The sequence below is a fragment of the Octodon degus genome, unplaced genomic scaffold (genome assembly GCF_000260255.1).
Source record: "Octodon degus isolate 3935 unplaced genomic scaffold, OctDeg1.0 scaffold00015, whole genome shotgun sequence".
Taxonomy (NCBI): Eukaryota; Metazoa; Chordata; class Mammalia; order Rodentia; family Octodontidae; genus Octodon; species Octodon degus.
In genome coordinates, this window is record NW_004524591.1 from 22125801 (window position 1) to 22136429 (window position 10629).

General features: G+C 42.1%; 1 pseudogene; it reads left to right on the forward strand.

The window, feature by feature from the left end:
- The first annotated feature begins 559 nt into the window (after positions 1-559).
- On the forward strand, positions 560-654 carry LOC111815394 (annotated as a pseudogene).
- Positions 655-10629: the final 9975 nt, after the last annotated feature.

Sequence of the window (10629 nt, forward strand, 5' to 3'; positions counted from 1 at the left end):
TCTGGTTTATTTCACTTATGAGTATATCTTCAAGTGGCATCCACTTAAATATAAAGGCTTTGAGTTTATCATCTTCATAGCTGAGCAATACTCTATTGTATAAAAATACATCTTTTTCAACCACTAAAATAATAATTAAAAAAATAATTTAGCATAGCTCTCTTACATCAAGGTCTCCAAGGTCTTCCACAATTATGAGTTGAACCCATTATATGTCACAACTTCCTGTGTATGTTGAGCATGTCCATTGTCAATTAGTCTTGCAAATTGATAAAAAATATGGTGGAGAAAAATGAAAGCCAGCCAGGCTTAATACAAATAGCACTAAACTGCAAATCAGGGATTGTAGGTTCAAATTCTGCCTATATAAACTTTTGAAGTATGTGCTGTATGTTCACTGAGACTTGTATGGAACCGAATTGTTGTTTTATTTAAGATATTTACCTCAAATGAAAATACTACCCAATAACAATTTAGTCTCTTTTCTCATATGAAAAATGGGGAAAATAAAATAAATTACATTCTGTGAGGATTAAAACATATAACAACTCTCACATCAGCCACACATATACTAAAATTGGAACAATACAGAGAAGATTAGCCTGGGCCCTATGCAAGGATGACACGCAAATTCATGAAATGTTCCATTTTTTTAAAAAAAGAAAAGGTATAACAAATGTGAAAGGCATATTCCAATGTAAGGCACTATTATTAACAATACCAGTAGATAATTAGGTCAATAGATCATCAAAACTCATTTGAACCAATATTCTCCCACCAAACCTTCCCTGAAGGTGCAGGCAAGCTGCAATTTTTCACTACATTCTCCTCATTCCATCTTCTGGCTGATGAAAGGGCAAAGAGCTACAAAGCACATAGCATGGGGCAGCCCAAGGCCAGAAAGAAAATGCAAAGATCAGGGTCATCATTCTGTGAGTACCCAAGAGTAAAGGACTAATTAAGTACTGATTAAAACTCGTGTTGAAAATGTACATATGCTGGGAAACATGAATCCCAGTCTATATTAGTTGTCTAAAATAATTTATAGGGCCGGGAAGATAGCTCTGTAGAATAAGTGCTTGCCTGGCAAGTGCAGGGTCCTGAGTTCAATCCCCAGTACGGCAAAAAAATAAATAAAAATTTAAGAAATAAAGTAAAATAATTTATACAGTAAGAAGTTATAGATATTGACTCAGAAAACTGAGGTACCACAGGGCCCAGCACATAGTCAGTGCTTAGCAATGTCTTCTGAATAATTGAATGAATAGAAAACGTGAGAGCAGGAGTTCCGTAATGCTCTATTTTGACCTAGCAAGAAAAAAAAAAGCTTTGCTTTTAGTTTCCTCCAGCTGATGGTATTATAAATGTTGAAAGTAATCATTACTGTAGGTAAGATATACTATAAAAATATTACCTTTAAAATGCTGTTTACTAAGGGCCAGCCAGATTGCTCAGCAGACTAAAGCACCTGCTTAGGCAGAGCACAACAGCCGGCCAGGGTTTGATCCAGGGATTACTCTGCTGGCCCTCCCCGCCCCCCGGGGTATACTGAGATAGGGATTGAGACTGGGCATGGTGGCGCACGCTTGTAATCCCAGCACTTGGGAGGCTGAAAACAGGAGGATCACTAGGCGTCTGTTCTACATAGTGAGACCCTGAACACCCTGTATTAAGTATAAAAAGAAAAATTTTAAAAATAAAAAAATACTACTTACTAAATATAAGTTAGTGAAGAAATGCTTTCCACAAAATAAAAATAGGCACTTTGAATGTCTCTATTAAATGGCAATGTGGGCATTGAAACCTGATGCGAACCCCAGGTATCTCTCCTTTGTCTCTGCCCTCTGGAGGCCTCAGAGTGCCTGTGAATTAGCCAATAAGCCCTACGACTGCCCGCCCATTTCCGCCACGTACCTGCGCTACTTTTCCCATCATCTGTAGACTATAGTGAGCCACCTCGATGATCTCACTTCACTATGGTTATACATGGAAAGCAAAGCTGTGATTCCTCTCAGGTTTTATTTCAAAAGCCTTCCGTTCACACCTCTGCCAGTGAGAAAGCAGACTCCGGAGTCAGAAGCTTCGCCTGCCCTCAGACATTCTGTGGCTGCCTGTCTGATTTGCCTGACAGACCAAGCTGGGTGGGATCTGGGTGGGGTGTGACTGAGAGTGACATACGGCAAAACACCCCCTGCTGTCCCCTTCCCTTCCCACCCAGCTGAGCACCTCCCCGCCTGGCCCTGTCCAAAAGGCTGGGAGTGACCGGGAAAGCTGATGCCCCTTATCACTTCCACCTAATACTGAGCATGTACAATCATAAATAATGGAGGGAGAAGGAAGTCCAGTGCCACGTTTCCCTTGTCAGCCAACTCCGAGGTGTGCTGCTTCACAGACTGAGGACGCCAAGAGGTTAATTTGCTTGCTTTGTTTCAATTCTCAGGATAGACCCTCCCTTACCTAAGCCAGAAAACTTTACAAAGCTCTTCATTTGGTTGTCAGGGAGACAGCATTGAGGCCAAATTTTATGGCCACCTTTATGGTCCAAGACTACTCAGGAATTCTGAAAATATTTAAGCGAGAAAGCAAAAAGAATGGATACCTTGAGAACATGATGTTAAGTGAAATAAATCAGATATACGTGCTTAAATACGACATTGTTTCTCTCATATGAGAAACCCAAATTATCAATAAAGAGCAAAATATAAGACAGATAAAAGAAGTACAGAGATAGATCTTTCTCACTGTCGGAAGTATGAACGGAAGGCTTTTGAAATAAAATCTGAAAAGAATCACAGTTTTGCCTTCCATGTATAATCATAATGGAGTGAGGTCATCTAGGCGTATCACTGTATTCTACAGATGAAGGGAAAAGTAGTGCAGGTAAGGGTAGGAAACGGGCGAATGCGCGGGGGATCGAGAGATAAGGTGGGGTGGGGGGAGAGAGAAGGAAGATGAAAAAGCAATTATGTGTTATGTACACGTACTAACTCCACACAAGAAATGGAAGTATTAGATACTACAAATAGGTGCTAACAGTGTTTTAAGATTAGGATACTCTATATAATATTAGGTAGGTGGAGGTTTATCCCATCCCCCTGAGTGTTAGATGGACTCAGTGACTAATACCAAAGAACAAGAGTATGAACAAGGTAAAATAGTAACTAACATATGCCGGAAAGTCTTGGAGAAATGCTACCTTACGTGAGAGACTGAGTCTAACAGGAGGGATGGCGTGTGAGTCTCAAGCAGCCCTTATGTGATATGGCCAGAAGAGAACTTCATCCCATAGGAGTCTTCCCAAAAACCTGTACTCAAAGCACATGAAAAACACCAAATGAAGGATGTCCTACCTGATATCTGACTAGTACTCCAAACAAAACTGTCCAAGTCACCCACAGGTGAGCCCGAAAAGCTACCACAGGCCAGAGGAGATTTAAGGAAACAGGACAGCTAACGGTCATGTCTTTAGTTGGGATCCTGAGACACAAAAAGGTCATTGACAAAAAGTTCTTAAAACCTACATAAATCCAGGAGTTGACCAATGTCTGTGCTGATACTGACTTCTTAATTTTGACATCACAAAAATGTAATGTGGCAACATGAGGGAAAAAGGGATGAGGGTGATACGGAGACCCCCATAGTATCTTGGCAACTTCCCCATAGATCCAAAGTTGTCCCCAAATTAAAAGGTTATTTAGTTCCCCCTCTCTTCTGCCCCCACACATGGAATGGCACCCTCTGCTGCCCATCGCTCAGCCACCGTGCCTCTCTGTCCTTTGACTCCTGTCAGTGGGTTTAGGGAGAGAATCAAAAGTAGGTTAAGGGAAGACAATGAAAATGGGGAAAACAGACAATAAGAGGACAGGCTGTAGAAACAAGGAAGAAAGGGAAAGTAGTGAAGGAATAGGAAAGGAAATGCTTGAGGAAAATGAAAAATGAAGGAAGAGGAAGGTAAAACAAAGGAAAGCATAAGATCAAAGGCACTCACAAGAGGTTTGTCCCTTCTTAGCAGCAAACTTGAAGTAGTGAAAGGTAGTGCGCATAGTGCTGCCCTGTACAGGAACATAAGGATGCCAAATGCTCTGCTGCCAGCTACTTGGGCCTTGAGACGGCCTCCACATGTCCCTGCTCTGTCCAACAGACGTGGAAAGAATAAGATGTGCCGCTTCCTGATGTAACCTCTGAAATCTCCCATGTCATCCACTGGCCCATCGCTCTACTTCGCCTACTCCCAAGATGTGCATTTGGGAGACCAAGCCTCTGAGGTAGCAAAAACACCTAAGGAAGGACTTCCAAGGCTCTGCTCAGACCTGATCATGGAGATGCTCAAACAACACAGGTGTGAAGCTGCTGAAATTTGAGAGCTGTGGGTGGCAGCAGCTAGCATTTACTCTTGCATAGTATAGACTGGTAGATAGGCATACAGGTGGGTAGCTAGGCAGGTAGATAGGGAGGGAGGAAGGAGGTAGGCAGGCACAGATTAATAGGTAGAAAGACAGACAAACAGACAGAGAGATAGAAAGTCTTGTGACCAAAACATTCTAGGGCACTCGAGAGTGGTAAGGTGAGGGCAACTGACAGGCTTAGGGAAGAGGCAGCATCAGTCTGTGGCCTCACAGGATGACAGACTTGGGGCCTGCAGAGTTTGGAGCTGACTATTGTCAGGAGAGACATCTACCCAATAACCCAGGTAGTCCAGAGCAGGACATGGCCAGCAACAGAGATCAGCCCCTGGTTCCCTTCAGCTCAGTATGGGGAGGGAGCTGGATACAGTACTAAAGATTGAGTGTGAGAACATTCAGGCAATGCCATACCATAATGAGTCTTAGGTGAGGCTTTCAAGAGATTTTCCAGGCACCTAAAGTTTGTAAGCAAAGATATGAAAGGAGCAGAGCTAAACTGCAGGATCATCCTCACCCAAAACAGAGGGCAAGCTGCAGGAGCATTGCAGTAGGCCAGCAGGGACAGCCTGACACAGTATGGCAAGAAGGCCAACTTGAATTGATGTCCCATCTGCTTGCTCCACAGAACATATTGTCACTGACCGTGACTTTATGTAATTCAGGTGGAATTCATGACTGGAGACTTCCTTTTTGCCATTCCCATGTGCTCTGCTAAAGTCCTTTTGCCTAGGGACTACTGTATATTTTGCAGCTGTCGAGTAGTACGAGCAGTTCTGAGAAAAAGAGATTAAGTAGCTTTAATTTGTTATTCCACAAGTTGTTCCCATCTTCTTTTACCCACAGCTCAAGCTCAAGGTACATGCTGAAGGGCAAAATGCACATTTTCCTACATTTCTTTGTTTTTTCTTCTCCTTTTATTATTTCACTTTTTTTTGCTACATTCAGCTCAACACATACTTACTGTCATGTCTCAGCAGTTATACAATGCGGTAGGAATACACATTTAAATTAAAAAAAAAAGCACCTGAAATAAAATATCCCTTATGTAAGGGGCCAGAAATTTCAGTGCATGTGGAGCTAACTGCAAGATAAAGTGCAGCAATCTGTGTGAGACTGCACTACAGGAGCACAGAGAGGAGCTGCCTTCTGCCCAGCCACAGTGGAAAGGCACTGGGATACCTGACTTGCTAAGCTGAGAGATGGAGATGGACATTCCAAGCTGTGAGCAAAGACCTATCAGCCCACGAAGGGCCTGCCCTGGCTAAGGGACAGTAAGGAGTCCCTATACGAGTCAGGGCTCCAGACTAGAAACTTACACAGCCTGAAGACAAAGGGAGATGGAGAAGGAGAGAGAAGACACAGGCAAAGGGCCGGACTACACTGCTTCAAGCAGTATCTAGCTTCAAGCAAAAGCTGGGAGTAAAATGACGCCATCAAAATTTCAAGTCTACTTCTGAGTACTTCCCTCTTCTGTGTCCGCTTCATATTGAGGCAGGCTTCTCCAAGGACTGTGACAAGACTTCTGGCAGCATCAGACACACATCCTATGAGGTTGGCAGCTTTATGGAAAGTTAGCGCTCTTTCTCAATGGTCCTTGTAGGCTGCATGCTTTATCTGAGTGGCTGAGATAGAAGCACCTGCCTGGCTCCCTCCAACTGCTGCGGTTGGAGTGGTCCCACACATCTCTGGGTGGGACGTGGGATACAGGGTCCACCACAGGAGGGAACAGTGTGGAAGTCAGCCTCACACCAACCTTCTTGTCAGAAAGTAGGGGAGCGGAGTGTTCCAAAAGGGAAATCAAGCTGCATTTCCACACGGGAAGGACACTTTCTGGGTAGGAAGCAAATGTCCCTATTTCGGGTATCACTGGGCAATAATCGTGGAGCGCAGACAAGAGGAGTGAGGAGATGAAGGATCAAAACAAATGGGTATCCAATGATAGATCCCTTCGTGCCATGCAAAGGACTATGAGTTTCATTTCTCCTAATAATTCTCAACTATTTTCCCCACATCACAAAAATGATTGCCACCATCAGTGTAGTCCTTCGCAATTTTCCCATGCATAAGTTAGGATTCCACCCTTACCCTCCCACAATAGAGAGCAGTGGTGCAGTGAACCTTGTTCTAATTGGGTTTTGAAGAGTAAAAACAAAAAGATAATAAACAATTCACTGACTTTTGTTGTCTAATTATTAGGAGCAATAAATTGCTTTGGTCCGACCCTGTCGCCCAATACCTCTATTGACCACAGATGTTATAAACCACGTGGAGCCACAGAAGGTTTTTAAATGAATGAATCTGTTTTAGAAACATACTTGTAATGGCAAAATGTAAGTCAGATTAGCTGAGGATAACCGAAGCATTGCAGGTCAGTTAGGAGGCTATTAGCACAAGAAGGCAAGAGTTTCCAATGACCCGATCCAAACAGGGGTGAGAGTGGAAGTAGGGTACTTACTGAGGCCCTGAACAGGATGCAGCTACAGAGTGAATGAAGAACCACAACAGATGCTTCAGCCTTCGCTGAAAGCATCCAAGCCACGCAGCCTGCTCCCTCATCCCATTAGGTGTTCCTCTTGCCTCTGGACTCTGACCCACGTGCTCCAAAGGAGCAAATGGGATAGGTAGAGGTGAGGATTTTAGTCTGACACAGTCCCTGCTTTCAGGGCCAAAGAAGTGTCTCTTCCTATCTGCTTATTCACGGTACTTTAAGATCCTATCCAACAATAATTTACAGCAATAATTATGGGTGTTTTGGTGTTTGTTGATGAGTGCTCATGACCACGTGAGGATATTACTATTGTAATTAGCACATCATTACTACTGTTACGAGTAATATTTGTCCAAAGTAGTATCTTACATTTTTAGCTCCTTCATTTAGCTCTATTTTATTTACACGATAATTCTGAAGCAAATTAACCATCCCACTTACAGGTTGAACAACTTGCCTAAAATCAGGTAACAAACAAAAGGTAGAGGCTGGATTGAAGCTCTAAACTTCTGAGTCCTAAAAAAGTGATGTTTCCACCTCATTGTGGTAGTCAATATTTGTGATAAAAATCAATCAATCAATCAATAAGAGCAAGATTTCCCATCTGAGAACTGCATTGTCATAGCTATACCTGAATAAGCAATGCTGGGGGGAGACTTTAGCAGCAGGGACTCTGGGAGTGCAAAACAAAACAACTTCCCAGGTGCAGGCCAAATTGAAATGGAACATTTCTAAGACACGTAAGCATGTCTCTCTGTCACGATAATTTAACAGAAAGGTTCACTTTGCGGTCTGCTGTGATGATACCAGCAATATTGCATTCTGCTCTGCATGGCTTGGGCCGTTTCCCGTGCATTTCTGGCCACAATTATCTCCCTTGTGCCAGTCCTTATGAAGAGAAAGAAGAAATGTTCATACAAATGACAGAAGTGAGGTGCCTGGAATTTAAGTCAGCTAATATCAAGTGGCTAGAAAAGGGCCCTGGTTCCCTGAGCCCTATCCAGTGCTCTTTCAGACACACTGAAGGTTCTAAAACCTCTTGCAATCAAAAACACTCATGAGAATCTGTAAAAAGTTTGATTCCCTAAAAAAATGAACCTGTATATGGGCTCTCATTTCTGACATTTCCAGACCCCGTATGTCATTCATACATGCCTGACTCCAGGGTCAGGAGCTACAGGGAGCTTCACAAGCCTTGTCAAATAACAGGCCTTGGTGCTGTTATTTTGCTTCAGTCAATGTAGAACAAGGCAATTGGGGATTCACCTGCACTTTCAAAGAGTGGACTAATAACCGATATTTTCAGAAATGTCTTTATGGGCGAAACACCAATAACCAGAGGTTCTAAATTTCTTTGGGCAAAACTAGAATTTGATCCAGTGATCTCTGTGCTTCATTGAGATAACATGAGCTTCCTTGAGACCAGGTTTAAGAAAGTCTTTTGCACTCTGCCGTGGACTAAAGCTATATATTCTACAAAGATTGGGACCATGTGCATTTAATTTCCTTTGCATACCTTGTACCTACTAAATACAGGGTCAGCTTAACAAAGGCTTATGACAAACAACTGGATCCTGAAGAATGACCACGGCTGCGCCTGGCCTGATTCCCCTGATCATTCGCAAGCCACCTTCCTCTCACGCCGTGTGTCTGAGCACCTTCCTTGATCAGGCTTCCTCTGAGTCACAAACACGCTGCAGTAATGTTTCTGCTGCTCTTCAGTGATAAATGGAGAGATCAGAGAGGAACATGCTGGGAGAGTGCAGAATGGAAAGGTCTGCTATAAATGTAAATTGTTCCCTTTTAAACACCATGTATTGTTCACAGAGAGGAAGTTATATAGAAATTGAAGGACAATGGAAAGCAACCTATTTTTTCATCCTACATTATTAAAAATTAGATCTTTGCACTCTACCTAATATCTAAAACGAAATGATGATAACAATGCCTTTCCATTTAAAAAAAGATTCATGAGTTTTCTTTCATTCTTGAAAATAATCACAAATGTATGCAATTCTAAAAACAGCACTCCTGCCCATAATCATTTGTTTTCTAAGGAATACATCGTCCTTTAAACGAGATAGTCTTTGGAAACACAATAGCATTTTCTTGGCAGTTATATGGGCTAAGTTCCCAAACCAGCTATTTTTAAATGGGAGGCAGCCCCATCCCCACAAATAGAAAGATAAATAACTCCCAAGATGAAGGTGTTCTACTTACCAAATGTTTTCATGAGATGCTCCAATTCCTTCCCCTTCATAGTTACTTATGGCAGGACTAATTTCCTAGTGCTTCTGAAACAGCTTGTCTCCTACAGTTCATTAGGGCTAATGGTCTACAGCCTTCCCAGGTCCCTTCCATGACTCCATCTTAGTAACACGAAACGGGCCATGGCGGGAATATTTACATTACAGCAATGGGCAGAGATATATGTCCAACAACAGCTGAGTGGATACATCATTATGTACTCATACACTGAAGCAACTCAATAATAAAAAGAGAATGATCTGATACACACAAGAGAGAGATTTCCTAACATAGTTATTCTAAGAGAAAGACAGAGATTAAAGAAAGAACATGTATAGTATGACTGTGTTCATATACAAATCTAGAAAATGCAGATGGGTCTTTATAATTTACAGCAATATCTTCCTGGGATTGGGCTGAGAATAGTGTGGAGGGAGGAGGAAGAAGCAGCCAAGGGAATCAGGAAGCGTTTCAACATGGCTGCTCAATACCTTGACTGTGGTGATGGTTTCCCAGGTGTACACAAATGTCAAAGCCATCTGAATATCTAAGAGATTTCAGGTTCTTTTCCTGAGGGGCATATCTTAGTGAAGCTGCTTTTCTGAAACTCAGTAACAGTTTAATCAAATACCACCATTTAAACACTGAAGCTTATTTTTTTTCATTGTAAGCTTATTTTTAAAGAACAAGAATATAATCACTAAATGAAAGATTACAAGCTATAACTTGAAATAAAATCGACCTGATTATTGCTGTAATAGAAATGACAGTGGATGGAAAGGTATTAAAATATTTTGGCAATGCAAGAATAGGAAAAGCTTCAAGTAATGAGAGAACGAAGCTGCTCTTTCCATTGTGGTCCTCTGGTCATTAGCCCTTGATAGGCTGTGAGCTCATGATGGGAGATGCTGCCGCCTTCAATTTTACTTACCAGTAATTCCCAATGCCTACCTCAGTGCTCAGTATCTAGTAGCCAATTGATTCGGATAATAATAAAATTGGAGAGTGACTGAAAAAAGGAATTTCCTAAGTGCCTTCTCATAATTTAAAATGTATAGAAAAGTTGGGCACTAATCTTACTCAATTTCATGGTCGTCTATGTTTATTCCTGACAGCATTCTTATAACACGTCTGTTTCTATATAGAAATTATTTATTTACTTTGCTGTTTTTCCATTAAATTCTAAATCCCTGAAGGGCAAGAGGCTCCCCAAAGTCTTGCCTGGACAAATGTTTCCTTCTGACCTTTACCCCAGCTCCTCATCCCAGGAGCAGCTTACCAATCTGTTCTCTGTGTCCTTGTTTCCAACAGAGAGTGGGATAGAGTGAAAGGCACAGGAGCTTTAGAGCTACAGTGATGTTTAGTTACGTGTTCTTAAGGTCACTTTTTCTGAACCTTACTTGGCTAGGGCATAAGAGAGGAATGATAGTAATTCCTGCCAAGATCAGAACAAAAAATGGCTGTATTCCTCCCCTGAGCAACGCACCAGCA